The 23,703-nt window shown below is 39.2% G+C and overlaps 1 protein-coding gene across 6 annotated transcripts in view; it reads right to left on the reverse strand.

Moving 5' to 3' along the window:
* Positions 1-23,461, reverse strand: part of SIPA1L2 (signal induced proliferation associated 1 like 2) — a 131,629-nt gene extending 108,168 nt beyond the window's left edge. For all 6 annotated transcript variants that reach the window (XM_068154314.1, XM_068154304.1, XM_068154332.1 and 3 more), the window contains exon 1: positions 23,132-23,461. The gene's annotated coding sequence lies outside the window, so the exon portion shown is untranslated. The remainder of the gene's footprint in view (positions 1-23,131) is intronic.
* Positions 23,462-23,703: the final 242 nt, after the last annotated feature.

Below are 23,703 nucleotides of genomic sequence, written 5' to 3' on the forward strand. Positions count from 1 at the left end.
CTGTACTAATGCCACAAGTACAATGAAAATTAACTTGGGCTGGTTCGGGGTCTGTGAGCTCATTTGCAAGTTTCAAAAATGTCAAAATCTATCACAATAAAAATTGCATTCATGTCTCTGAGATCTGTGTCTCTATTGCTCAGTGATGTGTAGAAAATTCAAATTCTAGAAGAAATCAAGCAGAGGAGGATTATAATCATGTAGCAGGCTACACATACCACTCAATTTAAAAGGAAACTGATAATTTTATCACTATCACGCGCTATTGCAGCACATCTACCACAAACAGGCAAAATGTAAAATCAGATAAAACATAAAAATACTATCACAAAAGTCAAATCTGCCTCTCTATGGAAGGGATATCTTATTCGATCTAGGCTGGCCTAACCTCACCAGCTTCATGGCAGTTTCCAGATATTTCACCATCACATTAAACACTGTTGCTAGAGCTCAGTCCCTGTGCATACATCAAAAGAGGGATGCCTCCCCAGTGGATGCATTTCCAATCTGAGAACCTAGCACAGGAAAGAGCATTTAATTACCAGATAGCACACTGCCCAACCACACATCTTGTATCTTTAAAGCTGCAGCAAGCCAGCTGGAAGGACTGAGTGGGACAGGACAATTTGAGGGTCATCAGATTACCAGTGTTTCAATCAAAACACTTTCAATGAAACATGCAAGTACTCAGAATTTGTTATACACAGCTTTCTATACTGCTATGTTATGTGATCAGTTACCTAGGAAAACAAAATCCATCACTGCAGTCTGAATAATTAAAGAAAGATTTGCTAATTAAGCACAATTAATTACACAGCAGTAGCAATTTGAAACACAATATCCGTTCAGCTTTTCTCTGCCTGAATCTGATTAACTGCTGAAAAGAATTCCTGTGGAACCTGCTGAGCAACCTGTAACTTTGGATGATCCTTTCTCTGACAGACGTGAAATAAAGAGCACGTGCTAAGACACAGGTATAGTGGACAGTGCAATAGACACTACTGGTTCACTCTAAACAGCAGTGGAAACAGGTCTATCCTTAGGCCATTATCATTTTCTTATACGCACTCAAATGTAACTATATATTTATCATGAATATGAAAAAAGAGAGAAGTTCCATCACATTTTGAGTATCATCTTAAGTAACAAATATTCTTCATTATAAAAACAGAAAATATAAACTAGAGGCTGCTATAGGATTTGTGGATTACACCAAAATGACTTTGTAGGAAATTAACACCCAACACTGCTTATCATTTCTCTAGATGTCTTTTTACTTACAATATGTTAGTAATGAATATTGACTGTAATTATTCTTAGTAAAAGGTAATGAACAAGGAGTTACACCTTCATCTTTTCTATTTTGAACATGCCACTTCACACATTGCCCTTCATCTATGTAACACAAACATCGTCTTCATTCCCATCTTATTTTTCTTCTAGAAATAATGTTCATCTTCATGTTTTTATTTTTCCATTGCATCACATCATTTTGACCACACAGCAGAGGCATGGAATAATCAAGACCACAAAGGCAGCATGAAACATACCAATTTTGGCACTACAAAGTATCACAATTGGACCAAAAATTATAGAAAATACAGTAGATAGTACAGAGTAGATAGTATACAGACACTTTCAAATCCATTCTGTCTTTGTTGTTTCTCTGTTCTCTGACAGGAAAGCTTAGCAATTAGTGCTCACATTCTAGTTTTGGTTTGTTTTTTTTTTTTTTTACTTTGTACTATCCCAGAGTCCAACACCTTGTGAAAGTGTAAATACTGAAAATGCAAATAAAGATGAGTTACCAAGCTTGTAACTAAAGTTACTAAACAAGACAGAATCACTAATGGTGTCCACAGGAGAGCAGATTAAAAAAAAAAAAGGGGGGGGATAGGAAGAGGGCAAAAAACCCCACCACCAAACTGCTAGATGGTGTAATAACTGACATCTTCCTATTAAAGATAAGAGGAATGCAGCAACTGACTCTGGAAAACTGCTAAAAGCAGCAAAGGTTGAAAAATTATCCACAGGTCATAACGCAGGTATGAAATAAACTTAAGTAAATTACAGTGCTGTGAACACTATTGACAGAAGTCATATGTGGACCTGAGCAAACCCTGTAATACCTGGACCTGAGCAAAGCTTTCAACACTCTCCCGCAAGACATCCACATCTCCAAACTGGTAAAATATGGGTTTGATGGATGGACCATTCAGTGGATAAAGAAGTGGCTTGATATCTGCACCCAAAGAGTGGCTGTCAATGCGTCCATGTCCAAGTGAAGGCCAGTTACAACTGAAGTCCCTCAGAGATCAGTACCAGTCTCATTTAACATCTTCGTTGGTGACATGGACAGTGGCACCCTCAGCATGTTTCCTGACAACACCAAGCTGTGTGGTGCAGCAGACATGCCAGAGGGAAGGGATGGCCTCCAGAGGGACCTTGACAGGCTGGAGAGGTGGACCCATCACAGTCTCACCAGGTTCAACAAGACCAAGTGCAGGGTGCTGCATCAGGTTCAGGGCAATTCCAGGCACCAATATAAGCTGGGCAATGACTGGCTTGAGAGCAGCCCTCAAGAAAAGGACTTGGGGGTGCTGGTGGATGAGAAGCTCAACATGAGCCACCAGTGTGCACTTGCAGCCCAGAAAGCCAATCATGTCCTGGGTTGCATCACGAGAAGCATAGCCAGCAGGTGGCTATAAATCAAGGGAGGTGATTCTCCCCCTCTACGCTGCTCTGGTTAGACCCCACCTGGAGTACTGTGTCCAGTTCTGAAGCACCAATTACAAGCTGGGGTTCAGTCTAGAGAAGAGAAGGCTCCAAGGAGACCTTATTGTGGCCTTCCAGTATCTTAACAGGGCCTACAGGAAAGCTGGTGAGGGACTTTTTAGGATGCCAGGCAGTGACAGGTGGAATGGCGCAAAACTAGAAGTAGTTTTTCACCATGAGGGTGGTGAGACAGTGGAACAGATTGCCTACGGAAGTGGTAGAAGCTCCATCCCTGGAGGTTTTTAAGGCCAGGCTGGATGGGGCTCTGAGCAACCTGATTTAGTATGAGGTGTCCCTGCCCATGGCAGGGGGGTGGAACTAGATGATCCTTGAGGTCACTTCCATACCTGACAATTTTAGGATTCTATCATATTTTTTCCTCATATTGCTCCAACAGGTCTACTTAGTACCTTATTTCTCATTAACTTTTCCCTGAAGTGAAAAAATACTTTGGTTTTTTTTCAAGTGGAAACCAAAACTTTAAGACTCACTTATAAAACAAACAAACAAAAGAACACACCCAAAAAACCCCATTTTATCAGTTCCATTTATCTCAAGAGTGTAAAGCAGGATGGTTTTCAAATGCTAGCCATAGAAGGGTGTTGGTTTGTTGTTTTTTTTTTTTTGGGGGGGGGGGGGGGAAGGGGGTATTGTTACTATCATCTCATCTGCCTTTTGATAGAAAAGGGATAGAGGATGAAAAAAAAATTAATTGGGTTAAGTTTTTTAGAGGCTGAGAGACGCCTGCTGAAATTATGCAGTCCAGCCTTCTGCTAACAGCAGGACTGTCAGCAACACTAGAAATGCTCAGGCATGGCTTTGCCTTGCAGAGTCTTCAAGACCTCTAAAGATGGAAAATTCAACAGTCAGCCTGTTCCAGGGCTGTAACAGCCTCCTAGTAGTGTTCCTTCTCATGTCTAACCTGGACACACCATATGACAGTTTGGGGTCAATCTGGTACCACTGAGAAAAACTGAACTCTATCATCTTGATAACCTGCCCTTAAAGCAACTATACTTCAAGCAGGATACTCTTAGGTCACACAATAGCTGCTTTTCAGAGTAAAGAAACCTAGCTCAGCCAGTGCCTCCACTCATCTTATTGGTGCATGCCAATTCCTCAACATCCCTCTTGAACTGTGGAAAATGAAGCTGGATATTTAATATCAACCAAGTTCTTTAAAGTACCATCCAGCTCCCCTGCTGGGATGTCCAGTAATTTAAAGAAACTAGGTTGCCAAACTTAGAAATTAATTTGATCATATCTTCACTCAACACAATTCAAGCTCATAGTGCTTTTCATACATACTGAATTTATGCATTTGATTAGAAAGCCTTTTCAGAATTCTGTACAGTCCTCTTTCAACTTTAACTCTGAAACAACATTTGAGAAGACTGACAATGCCCAGAATTGCATTTGCATATCAAAGACAAAAATAGCATAACTGGTCATCAAATTCACTCCAAGAATATGAGTCTCAATTTACTACCATTGCTTTTTATAGTCAACACTCAATTACATGGTGTAATAGGACAGTGGAATAAGCCACACTGAAAACATACACACACAATACAAAACAAGATAGATACAACATATATATATGGTAAATACCCAAGAGAAAAAATAAAGAATGAATGGTGATTCTTTAGAGGAGTACAGAGACCTGAGCTGTCCGATAAGTACATTCTAATATACTGTAACAAGAATACTACCTGGCTCTTTCAGGGCCAGAAGGACCTTCTTAGAAGCAGCCCAAAACTTACAGCATCCCAAATACTACTAATCCCTATTCATAGAGCAACAGGATTTGGTCACATTTTTTTAGCTACATATTGATTCTAGTTTCACCTAAGTCTAGGAAAGTTTGTCATGGAAAACAAACAGACAAACAAACAAGACACTAAGATTTCAGCCATTAAGTGAGTGAAATAGGAAAAAAATACCTTTCCTGAAGTTTGCAACACTGGGTGCTTTAGGACATGGTAGCTGTCTTAAGTTAAACATGAAGCCTAAGAAAGTGTAAACTTAATATAACAATTTTTATTTGAATAAACTTTTTTTGGAGGTCTGAGTGAGATAATAGGCCTTTACATATTAAACATAAAAAACAACCTAACCAATTCTTCTTCAAGTACTTTAAGGAAACATTTTTACTACATTCTGGATTCCCACTGCAACTAGAAGAGGAGGCCCAGAGGGGACCTTATTGCTGTCTACAACTATCTGAAGGGAGGTCATAGCCAGGTGGGGGCTGGTCTCTTCTCTCAGGCAACCAGCACCACAACAAGAGGACACAGTCTCAAGCTGCACCAGGGGAGGTTTAGGCTGGATGTTGGGAAGTTGCTCTTCACAGAAAGAGTGATTGGCCATTGGAATGGGCTGCCCAGGGAGGTGGTGGAGTCACCATCACTGGAGGTGTTTAAGAGGAGACTGGATGGGGCGCTTGATGCCATGGTTTAGTTGATTGGATAGTTTTGGGTGATAGGTTGGACTTGGTGATCTCACAGGTCTTTTCCAACCTGGTTAATTCTATTCTATTCAATATTTATGTACTTACCCTACAGAGTCATTTTCTCACTGCTCTCTCACTCATCCAGTGTTTATGTGAACATTTACTAAATAACTCGTATTACCTATTGGAAGCTGTTGGATTTTATTGGCTGGTGTCTTTTTGTTCTGTCTGGTTCCTTTCTACCTCCAAACTCCCCAACTTAGGTGCAGAGGCAGCTCATTCACAAGCATTTTTTATATAGGCAATTACAATAACCACCTTTACTGCTTTTTCCCATCCCTTTGTTCTATACTAAATGGTAAAATAGAAGAGTAGTCAGTAAAGAAATTTCATACCAAAACTTGGGTTTGGGTGTCTTCTATTTAAAAAAAAAGAAGAAAACCAAATAAAACAACAAATCATTTTGATTACACAAAACTTCCAGTTTAAATTGCTAAACTCATTTTTGTAGATGAAGCATCAACAATTAACTTCTAACACAGCATAGTTCATGTGGTTCTGAATGAGAAACACGGTCTGTATTCCAGACATGCCCAAATGTGCCAGCCTGTCAATCAAACTAGAAGCATCCCAAAGGCACCACTGCAAAAGAGGAGAGATGAGGAAATACACAGGTAATACCCTACCTCCTGTATTCCTGTGAAACAAAAAAATTACTAAGAAAGTTTTGGTTGTTTTACCAGAAATATGCTGATGCAATATTTATCATGGACTTTTATAGACCTTACTGTCCAAGGAATAGAAAAACAATACCACACATTTAAATTACTGAGTAAGTAGCTGGATAACAGTTTCATGATGCCATGTGCCATATTCAGTAATTTTCTTTCCATCTTCAGTAAGGGAGTCCCTGCATTTGTGTTTTTTAAAGAGGCCATCTGCTGCTGAACTTACATATAGGTCCTTAACTGTGTAGTATTCAGTATCTGTGAAGCAGGAGTAATAGCCACCTCTAAGAGGGGGGGGAGGAGGGGAAGGTGGCCAAGAGACAAATACACTCCTTATATTTTTTGCACAGAGCTTAGAAATAAGCATGCATCACAGAAAGAAAACCATTTTTTAAAAAGACATTTGCAATCCCAATTTAAAACTCCACTGGTTAAGATTTAACAGATTTTAACATAATTCAGATATGATCTAACCAACTTCTAAACAAAACAATAGTACGCCGGTTGGGGATGTATTTAAGAGCTTCATAGTAAATGTAAATATAAAATTAGGAGACTACATTATGATAATATTCTGTGAATCAAAATGTGAATGACTACATTTACATAAAGAAAACAACTCATTCTCTCAACTTATGTTTTGGTGTTTTGTTTTTTTTCCATCTGGTTGGTTTTTTTTATGTACTTTCCCCCCCCCAAACATGAATTATAATAGCTCTAAGCTCATGCATAGGAGAGAATGCAGATTACATTAATGAGTGTTGTGTATCTTAGCTGGGACTAAAAAGGATGTCATGTTTCTTGGCATCTTTTATACCCAAACATTTTACAGATAATATTTCAGAAAGACAGTAATGCTCTGCACCTTCATGCATTGTGTTAGCTAACACAGGTGGAACAGAACTCAGTTTTGGCATTGTGCCATGTCACAGGTTTTTTGCCTTAACAGTATGTTTCCCTCCCTCTTGTGATATCTCGGTCTTGTGAACACAGCTTTTTGGTGTTAAAAAAAAAAGAAAGAGTCAAAACAAAGAGGAATTTAACCTGTTCTGAAACAAACTTCCAAGGTTGTCAACGTTCTAGAAACACATCCCTTATCTCAACCATTGAATCAAAACTGAACCAAGACAATCTCGTCTGTTATAACACTTCAGTTGCTACCAGGAAGATTTACAAGGCATTTTGGAAGAGTGTGTGCCATCAGTTTTACCTCAATAAACTAGTATAACAACTTACAACCATTAAGCATGCTACCTAGAGTATATTCTATTCTAAAAACTGAAATAACACAGTTGACAGAGTAATAAAAATCATCATAGCATTTCCACCCAGAATTGATATCTAGCAACCAAAACAAAAAAAAATTTTAAATCATTAATATCTCAGACCAAAAATAAATAGTCTTTTTATGCTGACTTATAAAACCAAGATTACTGGAAGCAGAAAATAACCAGTGCTCTTTTTCAGATCTGAGAGTGGATTGCTTCTTTTGCTTGTGTGGAACAGGTAATAAAACAGTCACTCACAGTTATGTTTTCTTTCTCTTTCTGTATTTCACATGTGTGCACAGGCATGCATACATAACATATCCCAGTAACTTTCCCATCTGGCAAAGATTTCTCTGCTTCCTAACCCAAAAGCCTTTCTGTTTTCTTTCTTTTTTAGTAAAAAGCTTTACTCAAGAAATTCTTACCACTTTGCTAGAAGTTGAGCCTGGCTTGACAAAAAAAAGCACATCAAAGACTGACCAGTACAAAAAATATGCTTTATACTTCCATACAATTGCAACACATACAACTTGCAGCTATCACAAATATCCTAAGTATCACCCAGCTCTTCTTTACCCTTCCCACAAAGGGCTTAGCGTTTCTTGTTTCAGTCGTCATATCAGTCACCCTATGGTTCAGGCTATAGGATTTTTAAGCAGCTCGTACTTTCAAGAACAAAAATAGGTACACTGCTGCTTTCTTCTGAAAACAGAAATATTTTCAAGTTACCATACATTGAAATTGGATAGACAAAAGAAAGAACATAAAAGACTATCTAACATATTTTGGAATATGAAGAGAGCAGAATATTTGACAATTTTTGACAAGTTTTATATGTTGCTTATAACTTTGATTATAAAAATATTAATACCAGTGGCTAAGGCTGTGACATAGGAGGAGGGAAAAAAAGGTGAAGAAATCTCTGACAAGCATACCAGGGTTCTCATTAAACTTATGAATAACCTTTAGAGTATACATATTAATTGCATATACCAGACAAGAAGTTAAAACAGAAGAAAGGAAAAAAAAGAAAGCCACACCTACAACTCTGATTTGACAGGTGAAAGTCAAATTCATCCAAATATCAATGGCATACATAACCCAAGAGTTTTTCATCACCACCACACCGGAACACCTGTTAATTTAATACTTCTTCCATGTGCTAAATGGTGTTAATCCTACAGGTATTAAATAGGAAAAAAAAGAAAAAAAAAAAAAGAAAAAAGAAAGAAAAAAAAAAAGAAAAAAAGAAAGAAAAAAAAAAAAAGAAAAAAAGAAAGAAAGAAAAGAAAAAAAAAAAAAGGTCAAAGATTGGTATCCTGAAAAGTATTTAGGCATTTAAAATCCACTGAACAGAAAAATTCCATCATTGTTGTGAACCTTACATGCACTTTCTGATCTTCAGAAACTCTTGCAAGTGCTTTTATTTCCTCTAACTGATGAGACAGAAAAATCACATAAAGTCTAATTACTTGTAAATGACAGAATGTTCTCCATACATTTAGAAAAATCATATTACCATTTACTACTTTATTGAGGGGACATGCTACTACAGGAAAAAGAACTGTAAAACAACATAGCAAAAAAGCCTTACTCTGAGCTCTCTTACAATAAATACTGTGCAAATCCCGTAAAACACATAGATGGAAAAGGAATTTCACAGTGGTCAATGGGCAACCTGTTCTGCTGGTCTACCTGAGAATTAAGAGCGTGTCCTCTTGGCAGCAGCAAAAGTTAGACTTTACAGGCAGGAAGGAAATACGAGCACATACTTCCCAGCAGGTACATGAACTGACAGACAGCTGTCTTTCACTAGGAGGCATGCACTGCCTCCAGCCTCTGAGAGAAACAACACACTGTACCCCTCTGAGTACAGTAGAACACCCAGAGCTTAAGTGAGTTATGTTCTTGTACCTCAGGTCTATGCTTTTTAAAGTGATTTTTTTGTTCTACAAGTGGGTAATAGCAAGTCAGTAGGGGGGCATGGGAGACAAAACTGAGCACAAGTGAAGAGCATGAAAACTTATTGTATAATGAAAGACTATGTGGGAAGAGGAAGGTACTAGAGCAGAAATTATGTTATTACAGTTTGAGAACAAAATACATGCTAAACAGGTTGTTTGTTGGGTTTTGGGGGGTGGGGTGTTGGTGTTTTGTTGGGGGGTTATTTATTTATTGCCAAAAAGGTTGAAAGCCATAAATATTTTATTAGAAGCTCAGGATTTAGATTTCATAACACCTCGTAACTGCAACGTTTTACTGTGGTCAGCTCAACTAAGAGGATTTATTATATTATTGCCATAACTCATGTGAGCTGATTAGTTGCAATTTTTTAAATCTAGTTTCAATGAACAACAAACAAACAGAAATAAAACCAATAGTAGAGACAGAAAAATACAAAGCAAATACACAAAACTCTGTGTTTATTTTGGTATATGTTACTGAAACACTGGTATGTAAACAGATTTGAGTCAAACTATTACAACCAGAAAAAGCTATAAAAAGAAACACTGAAAAAAAGTAACCATTACAGTATAGTAACCTGTATTCGTTCCATTATGAATTTAAATGATAGCCAGACTGTCTTCAGGAGGAGAAACGGGAGGTTAGATGGGGAAACAGCCCAACAAATAGGTCTTTTTTTCCCACCTCAAACTGAGCCTTTGAAAATCCCAAACTGAAGAGTGAAGTAGGCGGTACTGCTATAATGATTTTAAACCTACAGTACAACTCTCCTCAGATTTCCTCAGTGATGGGGGCATTTTGATGCATTTTGTTTTGCTGTAAGTACCTTTCTCATTGAGTAATCACAGCTCACATTACTCAATTCAATTTTAGTGAGCTGGCCAAAATGAAGACAATACTTTTTATAATTTGGTTCAAGTCCCAGCAAGTTAAGAGAAAAGACTGACTTCCAGAATAATTAGAAATAAGTGTTTACTCCGTAAACTTTGTTTCTTTTTGCTATTTGCTTTCTTCTCACCTATTTATTTCTTTGTGTAAAGCATGTCAACTTTAGCCACATAATTTTTAACTTCCAATTCTTAATTATTCAAACTGTACAGCCTTTGGAATTAGAAATGCAGTTTACACTAAGGTCAACATTTCTTAGGGGTTAGTTTTAGGAATAAAATTGCCATTCTCAGACTAGTCCATCATGCAAACAAAATATTAGCAAATGGAAAGATCAGGAGATTAATTTTGAAGGTTGGTTCCACCCTGAAAAGAAAATGCTAATGGACAGACAGACTATTTAAACCCACTAATGAATGGAAATAATGAATAACTGACTTAAGAATCAGAGTCAAAAGATGTAAAAGACAAACAAAACTCGCTGCTCCCTGCAATAGAATTTTCAGCATAATTTAGAGTTTTCCAGATGTCTATAGAGTTTATTGACTTGTTTGGAATTACTTAGTTCTGAAGTGTTTATAAAATACATTTACTTTCAAAAGCAGCAACTCTATCTCATTTGTGAGGTGGCCAGCTGCAGAAGTTGGTTGGACATGAGGCTCTGTTTTGTCCTGTATATTCCATTAGCAAATGTGCAATTGTGTAGAATGCTGCTTAAATTCTTATTAGCCATAACAAAACCACGCAGAACGTACGTAGAGAAGGGCCTTCTGTTCCCCAGCCACCATACTGTAGAAGAGAAAGCTAAATGTTTGTCTAGTTTAAAGACTGGCTAAAGTTTGGCTAGATTAATCTTGGAAAGAATAGAATAGACCAGAATAGAATAGAATAGACCAGAATAGAATAGAATAGAATAGAATAGAATAGACCAGAATAGAATAGACCTTACCTTCAAGATCATCGTGTCCAACTTATCATCCAACACCACCTAATCAACTAAACCATGCAACCAAGCACCCTATCAAGTCTCCTCCTGAACACCTCCAATGATGGTGACTTCACCACCTCCCCGGGCAGCCCATTCCAATGGGCACTCTCTCTGTGTAGAACTTCTTCCTAACATCCAGCCTAAACCTCCCCTGGTGCACGTTGAGACTGTATCCTCTTGTTCTGGTGCTGGTTGCCTGGGAAAAGTACTTAGGTTAAACAAGGATATTGGTAAAAATTAAGCTGCAGTACTGGCATTTGTTCCACATAGAGGTTAGCCCTCAGTAAGCAAGTCACTGAACAGCCTTATACTACAAATATGAAATGGCAGAAAACAAAATAAGCCCAGAAAACTAGGAACCCATATGTAAATCAAAATTGAGTGCAACAAACTTATGAAAGAGTTCAGTGATACAGGTTTTTTTCTACAGTAACTGGATTGGAAGAGGAATCATAGAATAGTTGGGGTTGGAAGAGACCTTAAAGAACATCTAGCTCCAGCCCTTCACCCACCTGCCCAGCCATGGTCAGGGACACCTTCCACTAGACCAAGTTGCTCAAGGCCCCATCCAACCTGAAACATGAACAACTTCAGGGATGGGACATCCACAACCTCTCTGAGGAATCTGTTCCAATATCTCAGCACCCTCACTGTGAAGAATTTCTTCCTAATATTCAGTATAAATCTACCCGCTTCCAGTTAAAATCCATTCCTCCTCATCCTATCACTACAAGCCCTTGTAAAAAGTCCCTCTCCAGCTTTCTTCTAGGGCCCCTTCAGGTACTGGAAGGCTGCTGTAAGATCTCCCTGGAGCATTCTCTTCTCCAGGCCAAGTAGCCCCAACACTCACAACCCAAACCCACAGGAAGCATATTTATGGCCCTCCTCTGCACCCATTTGAGTAGTTCAACATCTGGGGGCACCAGAACTGGGCACAATATTCCAGGTGAGGTCTCACAAGAGCAGAGCAGAGAGGGAAATCACTTCCCTCATCCTGCTGATCACACTTTTTTCAATGCAGCCCAAGGTATGATCAGTCTTCTGGGCTGCAAGTGCACATTGCTGGCTTACATTGAGATTTTCATCAACTGACACCCCACCCCCAAGTCCTTCTCCTCAAGACTGCTCTCAAGCCACTCCCCACCCAACCTGTATTTGTGCTTGGGATTGCTTCAACCCAGGTGTAGGACCTTGCACTTTGTTGAACTTCATGAAGCTGGCATAGGCCCACCTCTCAAGACTGTCCAAATCTCTCTGGAAGGCATCCCTTTCCTCCAGCATTGTCAACTGGACCACACAGCTTGGTGTCATCCACACGTTTGCTGAGGATGCACTTAGTCCCACTGTCCATATCACTGACAAATAATAAGTTCAGTTCAGGGCAAAGGAGATTTGAGGCTAGGGCTGCTGATCTGCACCTGTCATCAGACAGTTCAATAACTTTGGGGATCCATCAGTTTAATAAAATGAGTGGTTTTACTATCTCTGTTGAAAATATGACTCAAAAGGACAAGAGATTCCGCATCATCTCACTCATAGCAAAAGATCTTCAGAAGTCAAGTTCTAACCCTCTGTGCCAACTGACAAGCACTATCAGGGGCATTTCAACTTAAAGGAATTTTACCCTAAAAGAAATTCTTTCCATTCCCTTTCCCATTTGTTTTACTGATCTCATCAAGCATTTACAACCTCTCTCATACTGAAGCTGAATGTTATACAAAACCCCCCATTTTTTACACACTTAAGAAAACTGATTACACAAACCAAAGCAAGGAACTCAAAGTCTGGTTCATATTTTGGTAAATACAGAAATGCTAAAAGTATAATTAGTGTGAAGTTGGATGAGCAAGAACAGGAATCACCGCACTATTCTAACGTCCTGCTGTCTCTTTATAGTTAACGAAGCTATGAAGTTAATACTGAATAAAAAAGTGCCAACAGAAGCTGGGTTTTAGAGTGGAACCACTTTACTTTGGATTTTTAAATAATTCAACAAATCACAAGGCTTTTTTCTGGGTACTTGGATAAGCCTAGTGTAGATTGATCAAAAGTTTCACAGTATTAAAAATTACTAGAGTCAAATAACTGGATGAGAGCCAATTTTAAACTCACATGTCCTGCTCTTTAACAGTAAAAAAACCCCAAAACCCAAACAACAAACAAACCAAACACCAAATCCAAAACAAAATCATTTGGAAGAGATTCAACAGAATCGCTCAATAGAAGCTCACACATTCAAAATCTAATATTGCTAATCATGTGTTAGAACTCAGTGACAAGGTGAGCAAAAGTATACCCAAAGGTATCTGAAAGGATGCTATTTTCTTTAAGTGCTTATTCTTCTGTTATGTACTAGTTATAATATATATAACTGTCAATAATTTATTTGGGAATTCATGTTGGCTGGCTTAAACAAGGAATATACAATAATATTATTTAATTGTCTTGTAAAAAAATCTCCCCAACACCGTAATAAAGAAATATCCTCTATAAATATTCTCTGCTACCATAAAGCAGAAACAGCGCACTGGGAATGTCAACTAAAATTCTCACTTATCAGACCAACTATCATAACAAAACCAAACCAAAAAAAGAACTGTATATTTCATAGAATAATTCACACTGGAAGGCACCACAGAAAATCGTTTAACCCAGCCTCCTGCTCAAAGCACTGAATTCAGACAAACTTGCCTAAAGCTTTGGCCAGTCTGCTCTTCAAAATTGGAAAGAATATAAACTTGACAACCTGCCTGTGCTACCTGTTTCAATTCCTTACTGTCTTCAGAGTGATTTTAGCTTCCCAGTGCTGAATAGGGACCCCACCCATTTTATATTATGGCCATTCTCTCTTTTTCTATGCACCTTATGTTCTTTGAGCCACTCATTTTGCTGGCCCTCTACTGAATTAACTTCAGTTTTACTCAGTTTCTCACATATTTAGGGAACCAAAAATGGATGGCATGTGTCCAATGTGTCTAAGGAATTCTGAATACCTGCAATCCACTGGCTATGCCCCTCTTCATAAAGCCTATATAGTATGCTGCTATCATTTTTAACTGTCAGAGTGAAAACTGGCATGCTGACTTACATCCCTTTCAGCAGCCACTGCTTCCCAGGCAGTCAATCCCCACCCTGTACTATTGCAAGGAGAAAGAATATGCATTTATCCTTTTGTAATGTCCAGAGTTCATTACAGTTCAACCCACCACCCTCTCCAAAACACAGAGCACTGTCCTCGAACTACTTCCCCAATGTCATGTCACATGCAGATTTGATGAGGATACATGTCATCTCCCTCTCCAAGTCACTGATCAAGGTACTAAACACAGATAGGTCCCAGCATGGTACTCCACAGTCTCCAGGTGGAATACAAACCATTAACTACTACATTTAGAGCCTGACAATCCAGCTGGTCCTCCCACCAAATCATAACATTGCAATTAGGTTATAAGTATGCTGTGAAAAATATGCTAAAAGCCTGAATGAACTCAAGGCAGGCGATGGGCAAACTGCCACAAGCAATATTAAACATTATATGATAGCATTTACAGTTTCAGCAGTACACAGAAAGGTCCCAGGACTCTTGAAAAACATATAAAAGATATTCAGGAACCTCACACAAGGCTTAGGCAAAACAAAAATAAAAAATCCTGCAAAACTCAAAATAATTGCACTGAATTTCTTCCTATTAGGGAAGAAAACATAGGCCTAAAGAAAAATATGCTTATGCACGTACTAGAAAGGTTTTCGGTTTCAGAATCTGTAAATACAAGGTATGAATACAAAAACTCATGTCACCACACAAATAGGGAAACCCAAAGTCATTATTCCCCTCATAACACGAATGATGAAATGGGAAAGACTTCGTGCTGTAACACAAAAAGCAATACAAAGAATTACTTAAACGAAAATTTAACTTATTTATCAATTTAATTGCTTAACATTTCACATACAACTACAAAAGATATGTTGACCTCTATTTGGGGGATTTATAGTTGAGCAAATCTGCCCCTCAGATAACCAGAAGTCTGGACAGTACTTGCTGAGTCCATAAAAAATTATTTGTTTGATGGTGTTTTTTCAATCTTATAACCTGTTGTTAAGTCTGGAGACTTTCAAAACTTGCCTGGATGCATTCCTGTGCAGACTACCCTAGGCCTAGGTGATCCTGATTTTGGCAGGGGGATTGGACTCGTTCTCTGGAGGTCCCTTCCAACCTCTAAGATTCTGGGATTCTGTGAAAGAGGACTATCAACAGATTTCAGATGTCTCTTCTGATTACTTTTCCCCACAGTGATTCCTGTAGCTGCCACAATGAGAGATGTGGTTGAAAGAGCTAGTACAAAAAAAATTTATGATAATCTTGAACTTGCAGCTTTAAACACTGCTGACCTACAGGCATACCACATGTTGTAAAATGAGTAAATGGTAATATTAACACTGTTTGGTAACACAGTCAAGACAAGAAAAACATTGTCATTAAGCATCTATTTTCCCAGAAGAAATTATTATTTCATGCATATATGTAAATACTCTGGTTTAGCACTCAGCCACAATACTTTCATAGGCACGAAGGAAGGCAGATATTCAATCAACTAGTTGTGAATACAAAAAGTGTTTGTATGGCTATTACCAGGTACAAAGGCACACTCTATACATTGATACTATTAATATAATCTTACATATTTAACAATTCTTTTAAAAAATGAAGCAGTAAAATTCAAAGTTAGACCAAGTCTCTTTACAAAATGCAGTATCTGTTTGCTGTAGATCAGTATTACAACTTGTTAAAATAGCTGACCATTCCTGCTATCTTCCAAGGAAGTAAGTCTTATGCAATCACACAGTGCAATACCTCCCTGCACCACAGGAGCCTGTTACTTGACTCAGCGAAAGTGGACAGAAAAGATAAAGTTTCAGTGATGCTTATAGAAACTTCATTTTTAAAAGTTACACAAGCACAGAGAACAAGTACAAAGCATACTAACTGTGAGAGAAATACGGACATTGGCAAAATCATCCGAGAATCTCACAAACTAATGAAGTACAACTTGTCCCTTCACACTCAGAAATCTCCACTAAAAATTATTTTCAGGGATGCAGCGTAAGAGGCCAAAAAAGGCTCAGAATTCCAGAAAACCCTGCTGCTCATAAAGAAAACATTATTGGATCTTACTTTATACTTGATTGTCTGGGGGTTTTCAGTATAGTACTCTGCACAACCACCTGTACAGCTCTTGACCAATTCAGATAATCTCTTCTATCCCATTACCTTCTTGGAGTAAAATGGTCAAATTCTACATTTGAAGAGAAACACAAATGATTAAACCTGTTCTCACACTGTTAGGGATTGCACCAATCACTCTATGTATCTTACCCTATCTCAACACCTTCAAAAATAATTTGAAATGGTTGTGGTAGCTCTAGGCTATGCCTTTAAAATGTTCTATATAAACCAGGCTGTGTGACTCAGATGTACAAATGTACCAAAGAAAGCTGTTTGAGGAGGGGGCAGCAAGTACCAGAGATGGGGAGAGTCTATGAAGTACCTGCCTGGCATCCAGATAAAGGAGAAAACATTTGAACACTGACAGGTTCATCCCAATAGCTTCTAGTTCTGTCAGCCAGCTTCCACAACTAAATGCAGATGCCTATGTATCTCTGCCAAATTGCTCTAGGAACGGACTTTTGTTTCTGTTGTCTAAAAAGGGAGTTTTAAATAGAAGGTTACTCTTTTGATAGATTTTAGCTACCTGGACATCACTTAACTGATTCTACAGATCAGCAGAGATCGAAGTACGTGAAAATGAAACTAAGGGATGTTTTTACATCAACTATATAAAGGAAGCTATGGAAATGCCAAAATAAATCCCATGTGTTAGCATATTGTCGGATTTTTTTTTTTTTAAAATCTCCAAAGTTATTTGAAAGCTTTCTTCGTTTGGTTCTCCCTGTGAATATCCCAAGAAGTTTCCCACCCCTGAACATGCCAACAAGCTAAAACTTATTTCAGTTGAAATTACTGCACCTCTTGCATATTGTGACTGCATACAGAGAAGTACCTGTACCTCCATTCATTTAGCTTGCCTCGTGTAGTAGCAGTCATTCTTTTCTCTTTTACCATGTAACAAAAGTAGTAGCTCTTCAAAATAGCAACACTAAAACATTTACTGTATGGCTTATCACCAAATATCAAGTACATACAATATTTTGTCAGACATGACAAACCAAACCTAGGAGAAATCTACAGTGGTTTCACTTGTTAGCCCCAGTGTCAGACCAGAGCACACTGACTTAAACTAATTTCTACCTTGTTTCAACTTGTATCATAGGTTCCACACTGTCAAACAGAAAATATTTTTCTCTGAGCTTCAGATGGAAGAGGAGTAATGACAATACTGCTGAGAAAATAGGCCCATGGGTTTGTAAATACAATGGGTTGTTTTGCATTAGTCCAATGAACAAAATTATTCTCACAATGGGTTTGCATTCATCATCAATTAGAATTTTTACATGACAAACCCAGAGCATCCTGCTGAACCCAAATCACAGCTGGCAATCCTGCAGCCCAATGTGGCAAAGCAGCCACTCTTTGAAACAGCTCCCTCCATTGCTATAGAGAAAAACCACTAGGAACAATAATAAGCTGTTGTCCTGACAACCTTACAAAGCAAAACCAAGACTTACTTTGCTATGGCAGAGCAGCAAAGATAACCTGATCACCATAAACTACTTCTAATTCTTGAAAGAGCAGCTGGCCACTGAAATAAGCAAGACCAGCACAACAAAATACATATGCTTACCTACACACTGTAGACGATATGCACGTTATGTGTGAGAAAGTACACATATACACAGCATTTTCCCCACTTTGTGTTACATTGATACTGCAATAAGAGTTCATTCTAAAATGTGTTAGATACACATTTTTAGTGCTGAGAGACTAGAAAAATATCTAGGACTGATCTCTTCCTTGAATTTACTGTAGATAGCTAAAAGTAGGAAATAATTAGTTTTTAACAGAACGCTGCAAATGTAAACAGCCAGAGGAGTGATTAAATAACTTCAAAACTCAGATGAAAACAAAACAGATTGAGATTTTGCATTTTTGTCAGATGTCTTCTCCATAAAATATAGGAGATAAAACTATTAACTATGCATTAATTGCAGAATTCCTTTTTACTCTCCCACGTGAAAGGTAAAACAAAACAAAACCACAGCATAAGTAATTTAACAGTAGGTGCATTTAGAACATCTATGAAAAGCTTTATTCTGTCCTTACCTTAATTATCATTTCCTTCTCACTTATTTCACAATCTATCTGCTTTGACTGAAGTGCATGTAAAACTCCCACAAGAAATACAAGGTGGCCCAGAATCTCCTTTCCCTCATATATGGCACAAACAAGTGTCAAAAAAACCCAAACAACAACAAAAACCCCAGAAAAATTGGATGAAGGCATTCTAGAGTACATACTAGGGTTTAAAAAAGAACATTTTATTCCATATTAATCAACCTGCCACAATACCAGTTGTGTGGCAGGTTAAGGTTATTTCTTGTAAATATATTTTATGCAATTCTGTAATCTGTTGTTTATGCAATCTATAAAGGAGTTCTATAATTTCATCACAGATTGTATCACGTTTACCAAAAGGGAAATGGAAGGGCAAATTGTTGAGCTGTCCAAGAGCTTTGCATCTCTGTTGCATGACCTTTAACAAGAATTCCATCAAATCTGTTTCATATATTGTGAAATACCTATGATTCAAAAGCCTACCTAAAAGATGAGGTAGCAGGCAGGTATTATCGCTACCATTGTGCCAGTGAGAATTTGGGCAGTGAAGGGCAAGTAGAGGACCAGGAAGGAAGGGAGAAACAGCAAACAACAAAGGAGGATTATACAAGTATCTGAAGAGCTGGATATGCCACTTTGCATGATCCAGGACAACAAATTAAGACATTACATAAGAAAAGAATCAAAGTCAATGGCAAAACTCCAAGTCTTGTGCTCAGAATTTCATTTGAGCTGCTGAGGGGGAGGGGAAGTCACAACTTCAGTTACTGCCACCTTCCAGCCTCCCAGCTACTACAACACAATTTACTACCTTTCCTCCAGCCTTCTCCTAGATTCCCTTACTTCCCAAATGGCTATGACATCTTTCTACATTACATCTCTCAACTTCTTTAAAAAAAAATAAATAATCAAACAACAAAAAGAAAACCAACCAAAAAGGTTATTTTCCTAAGGAACACAGTCTCCAGTTAGAAGCAACGACAACAAATGCCTACTTCATTTCAAGTATCTACTATTCTTAAAATGTTTTACAAGCATAAGATTCAATAAAGCTGTTTGCTTGCAGATCCAAAAAGCTGGCACAGCAGCTGCTTACATTTATTATGCATTCAGAAGATTATCTCCATAAGGATCGAAGACTTTTTTAAACACAACCTTTAATTATGTATGAACTGATCACTATTTAAGAAATTCCAGAAACCTAGAAGAATCCACTTAAAAATCATAAGTAGCTAACTGCTGATGTAATTACACTTTCATGATCCAAAAAAGAGTCTACATATCTTCTGGTAAGAACTATGGTGCAAAATAATCACTATAACATTTCTGCCTGCCATCCTGTCTCTAGATAAAAACTAGAAGTGCATCACCAATTGTAATGATCTTTCCAAATCTTCATTCAGTTATGACCGAAAATGGCTTTAAATCTGAGGTCAATGCTTTTCTACAAAGGAAGGCAGGGTCCATCTCATTTACTTCTATCAGGACAAATCAGATGTTTCATGTCAAGTCTGCTCCTTCACAACCAACTAATTAAAACAAGAAAAAAAGAAAAGAGCAATTTGTGTGAATAGTTGTAGCAATCCTTAAATATCCAGTCAGTCATACAGCATCATCACTGAATGTCATGAGGGATTAATAGTCGTCATGGATTTTCAGATTTGGTAGACAGTCCTCACAGTACAAAAAAAATTAAAAAAATGAAAGGAGGTGCCCCTACCCTAAACTTTCTGAAGTGCTCAGATCTGTTAGAGGATAGGAGTTCCCTTAAAAATAAAGAGATAAACTGAATTTTCTCTTCATTTTGCAAAACGTATTGGATTTAAATTATGCCACCCAACATATCAAAAATTTCTACTATGAATAAAATATTGCAATACACAAACAGCCATCTCCACTTCACTGATTCACAACCCAGCTTGCACAAACATTTTAAAATGGCAAAGCATTTTAAATTACAAAGCAAAATATGTGTGGAAAGTAAAAAAAAAGCATTTGTCATTTCAAGCTGTCAATATGGCTACTCTTGGTAATCTTGGATGACTAACATGAGAAAACTGGATAACCCAACACCCCACCCTCTTTCCACATTCTATACCTATCTTTTATTTTCATAACAACATAGCATTTCTCACTCACTATTACCAAATTACATCACTCATCACTAAATGGTACAAAGGTACAAACCTACTGGAAAGTATTTTAACATTCAGCCACCTAAATATAATTATTCTAGCCAATGCAAGAAGAAAATATTTACTTTCTCCCACAGTTTGAACTGCTGATATGTGAATAAAAATATTAGGTACAATGCCTGAGTGCTATGGCCAAGATGAAGCTGAAAGTGCGAAAACAAACTGCCTCAGTTCACTTATAAAGGTCAAACAGTAAATGAAAGGGAATGTTTTGCCTGTTTGACCACTGCTTTGCCTAGTTCCTCATTTGACTCTCTCTATTTGGAAGAGTATTTCACAATGCCCTTGAGTAATGGTGTATCAGTAAATGTCTACAAAAAACCCATATTATCTTTCTTTTGGGGACATAGAAGAGAAACCATGAAAAATATTCTGATTTGCAGAGTAAGCAATATGAGTCACAAAGAATTTGTACAAAGAGGTTTTGTTTAGTTGTTTAGAATGACACGAACTTTAATTGATCCAATATGACTGGTGAAACAGTCTGCCTTCATTACAAGCAAGTATTACTTCTTGTCTCATTTAAGTGCTGCATGACCTGGTAAGGTAACCCACCAGGCATCCAAAACCAAAACAATACATTCAGAGACCTCTCTGAAATCTAGCTTTATATGAATGCTATATAAATTATAAATCAACTGTTGTGGAGCCTAAGTGATGTTTAAATATCCATAATGCATTAGAGCTCTTGATGATTTAAACATGTTTGCATTAATAATAAAAGATATTTCAAAGATCAAATTTAAGATTGAAGTATTTCAGAGCTGCTACCAAAGCAGCAAAGAGGGGGGAAATAACACATTCCACTGACAACAGACTGTTGCAGAGAAAAATAAGAAATAGGTTAGCATGCCATCAGGCCTTGGCACTGCTATATTTAGCAGGATGTATTATGTTTCTGAACCCAAAACACTTCATTCTGAAGCAGAAAGGTACAGAATTCGCGGGGGGGAGAGGACGGGGGGGAACAAAACAAACCCAAAACAACTTAACAAACAGTATTAACGCCCTTTTAAAAATAAGTCCAAAGTAATAACCCAGAGTGAAGCACTGTGTCTGTCCCATTTTCAAGCATCACTCCTTATCCAACTGCTTTCCTTTAAAACAACCTAAATATTTTGCAGAGCTGCCTTCCAATTAAACAAACTTCCTTTAGATATTCGTAGCAGATATATAAAATAATGCCTATAAGTAGCAAGATGAGCTGATCAAAACACAGAATTATGTCAGATAGTAAGCAAATTTCAAATTCTGCTCGTCTAATTAGCGCAGAAGTGATCAACAAGGTAGTTTATCATTCACACGAAGGAAAAAAATAAAAAAAGACATACAGAAATAGTAGGCTGCAGAAACAGATTACAGGCATTCCCTTCTCTGTTGGATATCTGATATAAGAAAGCCATCTAGTGTTGACTTTCAGAAGTGAAAATTGCGCACAAAAGAGCTCGGGAGATTTTACATGTGCGATTTAACTTAGGCATGTCTTCTGCACCATAAAAAAACCCAGCAAAACCACAAAAAACACTCGTTTCCTCTACGAACCCCAGGCTGAAAGTAAATATGCAAACTACTGACGTGTTTAAACAATCCAGCATCAATTACTAAGCTAGGTTACTGACCTACTTCATGAACGTTAACAGCCGTATCTGAAATTTGTCAACTTCAGAGTTGTCTTTGTCAAGACCGCGCAATGCTACTTCCACGTTCACGAGGACACACATAGCCACACCAGCTCAGCACAACGCTGCGCAGCAACACAGGAGAGGTACAGAACCAGGAAAATAAAGCAAAGTTTAACTCAACTGACTGTTATTTAACGCATCGAACACTGAATTAGGAGAACGGACCACTGAACACATAATCGGAGTATTACAAAATAACAAAGAGTGCAAAAGGTTACAGGTTGCATCTCGTATAATAAACAGCATTAAAAATCACTCAAGGAAATTGCACGGACTGAAGAACCTTCCCTTGTTACCCCAAATCCTTGGCGGTCACCGCTACACCGTCTGAGCTGAGAAAACCGGCTATACCCCTGAGATGTCCGATCGAGGCAAACTTACTCCGCAATTACCATTAAAGTGGGCTTCAGAAACTGAAGCAACGCGACTGGGCGCAGAGCCGCTACCGCCAGTGGCAGAACCGCTCTGCAGGTGACTGCCGACTGGGTTTACCCCCTCGCAGCCCCCACGAACACCGCGGGTATTATTTACGTAGAAGATCCCAAGGCTATTTATAAAGGCGACGTGCGAAAGCGAGCCACCCCGCTTCAGCGCGGCGGGAACGATGTCGCGGCCGACGGGAGGAAGGGGGCTCGCAGCTCCTCACTGTTCCCCACCTCCCCAGCACACCAGCCTCCTGCGGAGCCCACAGAAACCGAGTCTCTCTTCCAACAGCACCTGAGGGGATAGGAGATTGGTCTTTCCCCACGGCACCCCCATCTCCATACTGCTCCCGAGCTCTTCCCAGGAAGAAAACCACTCGTACGCTCGCGATCCCTTGGGCACCTCGACCGCCCGTCGCGTCTGACTCCCCCATGCCGCGGCACCCAGACACATTGGCAGGCACCGCTCCTTACCTGGTACTGCCGCTCCTGCCTGTGCTCCGGCTGCTCCCGCCTCGGGACCTCCATGTCCCCCTCCTTGAGCACACAGGCTCCGCTCCCCCTCCCGCTGCCGGGCGGGACGCGCCGCCCGTGGGGCGCTGCAGTCGTTAACAGAATCAGGGCGGAGGGGGGGTGCGTTACGGTCTCACGGGCAGGCGGGTGCTGCTCCTCTCGCCCCCGCCCCGCGACACCCCTCCTCGCGCTCTGCCCGGCGCTGGGTCTCGAGTGCGCTTCAGCCGCCGGACAGGGAGGAGAGCGGCAGGGAGGCGGGAGCAGCACCGACACTCACACGCTCTCGCCTTCCCTCGCACTTCCGCAAGCCCCGCCCCTCATTGGCTTCGCCGGCTCAGCCCCGAGGGAACGCGAACTCTGCATTGGCCACTCGCGCTGTCGCGTAACCAAAACACCAGGCCCCGCCCCGCGGCGTGCCCGCCACCTCCCTCTTCGCCTCCTCGCCACCTTCAACGGCGGCCGTGGGGGTCGCAGGAGAGGATCCCTGGGGTGCTGCTAGCCGCGGCTGAGCCAGGCTACGAGTCTGTGAACCA

This window comes from Melanerpes formicivorus, unplaced genomic scaffold (assembly GCF_026170545.1).
Source record: "Melanerpes formicivorus ecotype bairdi unplaced genomic scaffold, bMelFor1.0.p_v2 SCAF_2, whole genome shotgun sequence".
Taxonomy (NCBI): Eukaryota; Metazoa; Chordata; class Aves; order Piciformes; family Picidae; genus Melanerpes; species Melanerpes formicivorus.